Source organism: Cupressus sempervirens, chromosome 8 (assembly GCF_028749045.1).
Source record: "Cupressus sempervirens isolate cs-2001-9-10 chromosome 8, ASM2874904v1, whole genome shotgun sequence".
NCBI lineage: Eukaryota > Viridiplantae > Streptophyta > Pinopsida > Cupressales > Cupressaceae > Cupressus > Cupressus sempervirens.
In genome coordinates this window covers 595,971,236-595,978,982 of record NC_143125.1, presented here as the reverse complement: position 1 = coordinate 595,978,982, position 7,747 = coordinate 595,971,236, and positions in this window count along the sequence as shown.

Here is a 7,747-nt window from a genome sequence, read left to right as displayed (position 1 = left end):
TAGTGGAAGATAAATGTGAGTGTTCACAAGGAGGCCTTTGCTGGTTTTGACCGATTCTGGATAAGATGTTGAATCTTCTCGCTATCTCAAAAAGTAACCACAGGAAAATAAGTATATTTTTGTTTTTTTCTATTTATAATGAATGCAGTTTTAACCATGCAACTATACGAATTTCTAAATTAACCAAGTATTTTTAAAAGAAAATAACAAAGATAGGGTAACAAGAGGTTTAAGAAAATGACTTGAAAAGTAAATCCCTAATAGACATAAGCCACATAAACAACACATCTATTAGCTAAGCCTTTGAAAAGATTAGTAGGTAACCAATGAAAAATAGGAGAAATGCTTCCTTAATTCTACTAATACAATCATCAATGAGAATTCAATAACCATGAGATGTTTCACTTTTCATTAGATTGCAAGGCCACAGAAAGTACAGTCATAAAAGAAAAAAAACTATCTAGGAAAAATAGGGTGATCTCTTCTCCAACTAAGTACGTAAGAAGAATTTGTAAATATGTGGCAAACACCAAATTAAAAGATTTCTCAATCAAAATAATAATAAAAAACTATTGGGTCCATTACACTCCATGAACATGCATTCACAAAAATATAACACACTCAGGCAAGAATAACTATACTCTGAATGAGAGCAACAATGTCATATATTATTGTATCAAAATAATGGCTTGGAATACATATTTAATTCCTGAGTTTATAGTAAATCTTCTCCAAATTTTTGTTGAGAGTGAGAGATTCATTGATACAAATATATGCTTAAAAATAATAAAACAAATCTATTTATGTATAGACTAACTCTCTAACTTGTGCTAAGTAAGATTCCACCCTTGTTCATATCATAATGGGTGTATGAGCCTTTACATGTCTTTAAAAATTAAAAAAAAACATGATAAAATAAGAAGAATAAATCCACTAGATGATGTAGGAGTCTCTAGAGATGCCAAAAATAGAAGCTCAACCTTCTCGAGATGTTTGTCAAAGTGCATTTTTTGGTGCATGGAAAGCTCTAAATTTGGAACTAGTAGTTAACTATCGGTGTACCTATGAATTCTTCAAAAAAATCCAATGCACCTTTGGAGAAGTGCACCTTGGGAGAAGCACACCTTACACACCTTGCAAACCTTGGGAGAAGTGCACCTTGGAAGGAAGGGTTAAAAAATGCAAAATTTTAACAAGTGTGAAAACTGAAATTCTAGCTTTTGGGTTTTGTTCCCCTTTATGCTAGAGTTATGTCTAGGTATTTGTTCTTCAATTTATCTATAATATTTATCACTTTGGTTACATCTGTAAAAACTAAAGCATCATATTTATCCTTTTTTTGTTGATAGTTGCCCACCTCTATGTGAGTCTTTGCAAAATCTCCCAAGTTCACATCCAATTCTAGCAATGCCTCTTCAGTCTTAAATGCCCATCTAATATCCTAATCAATGGAATATTCTTCAAAATTCTTATGAAACTATTCAACAATTACTTGCACAGTCATAATTTATCCCTTGAATCATCTTTAAAAATGTCTAGGCAAGCATCATTGTAATGTCTCTCTACCTCCAAAATCTTCTCTTGGACTTGATCCTTGAGCTTATAAATATTCACATGTAATATTTCCATTACTTTATTAACATCCATAATATTCTCTATCCAATCATTTATCTTATCCAACTCATCTCTAGTATATACATCCATCAACATCCGATACCTCTAACCTGTTATTGGTTGTAATGCTTGCACATCTTTACCTTAGGTATGTATTGTTGGAAATATAAGAGGAGTAACTGAGAGCGGATGAGTGAATCAATTACTAAAAATTTAAATCTAGATCCCTTAGATATCAATACACAATAGTTATGTGAAAACTTAATTTTGTAGATGCTCGGTAATCAAAGAAATGTTATAACTTGGTAAATATTCAACATGTAAATCTTAAGATGCTATTTGTGATTATCATTAGTTTAACTTAGTTGCAAACATAGAAATAAAATAGCATGAAAAAATTTGACACTAATATTTAACATGGAAACCCAATTTGGGAAAAACCAACAATTGCAACTAGTTACTATTTTCACTCTTTTGAAGTGAGCCCTATTAAGAGCCAACCCTATTATAGGTTACAAAATAAACTATTAGGTGTGACCCTATTAGAGAATTTAATCACCCTATTAGGATTGTCCTTGTTAGAGGTCTTTAGACAATTCAATTTAACTACCATCTTGTTAGAGGATTTACAAATAGATATTAAGCCAATTCTGTTAGGAGATTTAAATCACTGTTATAATTCCTAGTTGAATGTATCCTTTCAGCTTCATAAGGATATTATGCTTATCCTTCTAATTTTCTTCCTCTTCGCATCATTAGATCTTCAAAGCTTCCATGCGTTTGCACACTTTACACATTCTAGCCCACAACTTGAATTTTTATTTATATCTTTCATTTTGTCAAGTAAGCTCAAATACAACACAAAATAATTAATATTCATTTTCTCATTTGACTAGAGTCATTATATAAATCCATTGAACTTAATATCTCAAAATAAGAAAATCCTGCATTAACCAAGTGAACTTGGATAACATTGCATATTCGTAAAGTTCCTTTGGTAACCAAGTGAGCTTGGTTAGCACTGGTTCCATCCAACATTCCTTCATTAACCTAGTGATCTCAATTTAACACTCATTTTTGTAGACTTCACTTTGGCGCCCAAGTGAACTCGGTAGACACTTCCTTCTAAACTATGAAAACTCTAGATTTCTTAGTAGCCACAAAAAATTGTCTCCAATGCTTGAGTGATCTCAGCATACACTTGATAATGATATGAAATTTGTGTAACATCAAAGATAATACACAATTAATCAAAAATATCCAAAAATCTCCCTCAATTATGAAATTTTTGGAGGAAGAATAAAGTAAGGAGCATATCCATAGTTTAATTCTAGTTCTCACCTATGAGAACTCCCTCTATTAGTGTGAACTATGTCTACATTTTCTCCTTGTGTCAGAAAGATTTTTTTTTTTCTATCAAAATTTTGCCTCTTTTCAACAACTAAATTTCTATGGGATATTACAATAAAATCCTCCCTCTTTGCAGACATCTCATGCCAAAGACAATGCTTGGTAAATATTAATGTACCTTAAGTACTAATTCATTTGCAATATGCCCTTGCAAATTTCATCAACTAATTGATCTTCAACATGCTTGGGTTGATGCATCATTAAACTTCATTTAGTTAGCTTCAAATAGGGGAATGACCCCTAGCTTACCTCTTAGATACAAAAATGCATCCTTAGGTAATGGCTTGGTGAATATGTCTACAATTTTTTCTTTTGTATTTACATATTCCAATCTGACTTCTTTATCTTGCACTCTCTTAGGAAGTGATATTTTATAGCAATGTGCTTTGTTTTGGTATGCATTACTAATTTTTTTGATATATTGATTGCACTGATGTTATCATAGTATATGACTATTGGATCCTTGATCTCTACCTTCATACCTACCATCAGTTGTTTGAAACAAACAATGTTAGAACAATTAACTATTGTTACCACATATTCTACCTCTATTGTGGACTAAGAGATACAATTTTGTTTCTTGCTTTTCCAAGACACTAGTCTTTTGCCAAGAAAGAATGCTCCACCACTAGTGCATTTTCTATCATCAATACTTCCTTCCCAATCAACATCCATGAATACTTTTAAGTCCAAATTGCTTCCTATTTTGTATCATAAACCATATTCTTTAGTACCTTTTAGATATCTCATGATTCTTTTGACTGCCATCAAATTATTTTCCTTGGGATTTACTAAGAATCTTGCCACCATATAGACTACTAATACATTATTAGGCCTTGTATGCACTACATACTATAATTTTCCAATCATTGATCTATATGTGGTCTAATCTACCCCTTTGGAATAATCATTTTTGGAAAGCTTATGTCCAATAGGCATACACTACTACATTTAACCTCATTTTTCAATCAAAAATTTCGACCATTAACTAAATAAATTTAAGTTGGTCAAAATGTTAAGAAAAAAATTTCATTTTTTTTACATGTAAGGCCCATGTTGGTCAAAATTTTGATCAACATGGGCCTTATACATCAAACCAAATGAACTTTCTCATTTGTGTGCCCGAGTTTTCTATGCGACTTAATCTCTTAGAATATTTAGAAGTAGAGAATTGACCAATCAAAGTAGATTTTGGAGCTGCGTCATTTACTTTTGGACTGAGTAACCTCAAGGAGGTGTGTCTAGAAAAAACAAATGTGCATAGGCTTTCTATTTGTGAAGACCGTTACCCCTATCTTTGAGAGTCTCCATCTCAACAAAAATGATCATTTAATGGAGATCGAAGAACTTCCATTGAGAGTCAAGTTAATACGATTGGGGCACTGCGATATACTGAAAAAGATAAGGGTTTCTATCTTTTATAAACTAGCAGCTACTAATAACTTGAGAATGATTCTTGGAAGCTTTTTATCGCTTCATAGCTTCTTTTTTTAACTTATTAGTATATCCTATTGCAGATGAATATATGCAAAATGAAATAAGCTTTTTTTTTTGGTCTACCATTGATAGATTAATTATACAGTTTATGATCTGGTGCATAGTTTGACTTAGTTGTGGGAGAATATCTTGATATGTTTATGGTTGTGTGGCGTTTGTTAACTTGGACTACATTTTTTTGTGTGGAATAAGCTTGAAGCACATTTTTCAGATATCTATTCATGGGCTAGTCTCTAATGCACCTTATCACACATGGGTCACATCCAATGGTACTCAATGTTTGCTAGAGCACAAACTCTCCTCATGTCCATGGTGTTATAGGGTTGAACCTTTGTTGGGTTATACTGTCCTTGCTACTATTAGGCCACAACTCCTTGGACTAAAAACCTTTTTAGTTGTTGTTTCTCACAAATATTGTCACTATTCTTCAAAGTTTATTTGAATTTTATCCATACTCATATGATGGATAGAAACAATATTTTCTCCATTTCATAAAATTGGCCTTGCTTTATCAATAGGCACTATTCAGCCTATGTGATGTCTTTTTTCTTTGAACATCACAAAAAATAAGTGTACATTAATAATTCTTAAAGTTTTTAAATTTTCATAGCAACTAAAATAATTTCAAAGAAGATTTTATTTATTTTAGATGGTAGGAAAGAGTTTTCCACACACATGAATTAAGTAACATAGAGTACTTTTGGGATTCAGCTATGTGTATTTTTACATCTCCCATTCTCTAGTAATTTGAGTAGGCATTGAAATTTATCTAATATTTTAAAATGGAAAATGGGTGTAGGACAAATTGGAAGTTTCATATATTTATATGGCTCAACTTTAGTCTTTCTCTATGTTTTCTTCAACCAAAATGTTTGTCTCGTGCCCTGTAAAAGCTGGTGGTAGGCACACTCAAGATTTGAAATTGTTGCATTTCAATGGTTCTTTAGGTGAGGCAATTGCTGCAACTTTTATGCATTGTCTTATCACTGTCAAGTTTTCCTAAAAAATATAGGAGGTTGTTTTGAAATGGTCATCCTTGAATAATCTTTTCTTTGATTAACTTAAATTTAAAATCCTTGAAAATATCTGTTTTTATGAATAGTTTCAAATATAAAATTCTTGAAACATCAATCCTTTTCTTGGTAAACTTTAAATATAATAGCCTTGAAAACAAGATATTGAGTTCCACAAGTACATAAAAAGATAAGTAGTTGACTTATTTTCAAATACATTTTTTGTTAAAAACCTGAAAGAATTTTTCTTTGACATGCTATTATCATGCTCATATTTTCTCATATCATAGATTGGCTAGAAAACCTTAAGTATTGCCAAATTAAAGACCATTAAATTTTGTTTGGTAGATATACCATACTCTTCATTGCCTCTAATATTTACACCATGGCTCTATTGTGCATCATGTACTAGGCAATTTTCATTATATTTTTGTTTCTCTTCTCAATCACCTGATTTTGTTGAGAGGTGTATTGGATTGAATTGTTCAAATGTCTACCTCTCTTGGCATTCTTGGAAGTGTATTGAATTGAACTCACTTTTGTTATTAAACTTTAGGGTCTTGATTTGTCTATGGTTCTAATCATTAACTAGTGAATGGAACTTGACAAAACCATCAAACCTAATTACTAATGATTTGTTGGAAATCTCACATATATCTTAGTTATTGAGAACTAAAGCCTCCATTCCATGCCATGCTATGTTGGTAGGAAATGATTTTTCAATGTAATTATTGACTAATTACTTGCACAAATATCTTGCATCTCTTAGATATATGGTAATCCGACTAGTTAGCTTAGCTTGGCTAAACAGTTAAGATTGAAATGTTCATAATTCTTATGCCAAAAAATACTTTTATTGCCACACAAGATTAATATAGTCCACATAGCACCTTGTCCAATTCTTAATAAAATTATTGTGTCCCACATGATGTCTATAATAGTTGGAGGTCCCTAGGGGGCTAAAGTCCCACACCTTCCAGGGAAAGCACTAATTGCCGCACGGGTGGTGACATCTAGCTCCTATGAACTGAAGGAATGAATCTAGTGATGTAGTAGGAACAAGTCTACTGATTGATAATTAGGAGATAATTTCCATAGTAAGTCAAATTGTGATATGAATATCAAGATTTAATTGTGTGATTTTTGAGTCAAACTCGATGACCCATGTTTCAGGAGTAGTGATTCAATGTGAATCCATCTCTCATGAGAATAAATGGAACACTTAGCACTCATTGGATCTAGGTTTTTTTCACAAGGGTGAAGCACTAGGATTTCCTAGGAGGTCACCCATCCCAGTAATACTCCAGGTTGAGTGCGCTTAACTATAGAGTTTCCTCCATAGTTAAACCCAAAGCTTGCAATCCCATTTGCAAAACCTTCACCAAGTGTTGTGCCTTATGAACCATTCATTAGAAAGCCCCATAAGCTCATCAATTGATAAGTCTAGTGATGCAGTTCTGGATGTTACAGTTTTGCAGTTACATACACATGCATGATTTTTTCATACTTGTGAATAAACTTATTAATAAAATACTTCATACATTCATGATTTGAAAAATTCACACAATTTCATTACACAATGAAAATCCAAATTACTATATATTTAATATATAATATTTATATTCCTCTTCATATTGAAATAACATAAAATGACCAAAGACTAGTTATCCTAGGTTCTACCTGGGTGCTTCCTAGGCATCCAAAGCTCTTGGTAGGTTTGACTCACTTTTTGGATGGAATCGGCCTAGAACTAGTCTTAGGCTCACAACCGCAAAAAAAAATGGGTATTTTCCAAAGAAACTAATAACTTAGATAATGACATAGGCACTTCAATATTTTTATTTAGAAATTGAATAAAAAATCAAAAGTTTTTTTGAACTTGTCCTTATAATGTGTAACTCTTGGACTCAACCCTTTGCAACAAATAAGAATTGAGCTTTTTAAGGGTGAGAATTTAGTACTTTTCCAATAGATCCAAAGAATCCACAAGCTTAAAATGCTAGTAGCAAACTATAGATAAATATAGCATCTATATGTTCTTTATCTACTATTTTATAGATGTGTGGAGGTTGAATCTCTTAGGTTTTATTTTCAATAACGTAACCCTTAATAAACACCATTGAAATTTTTAATTTTTAAAAATATGTCTGAGTTATATGTAGGTAGATGTTAAAGATGATTAGTTGTTGATTTTTTACTTGTAATTCTAAAGT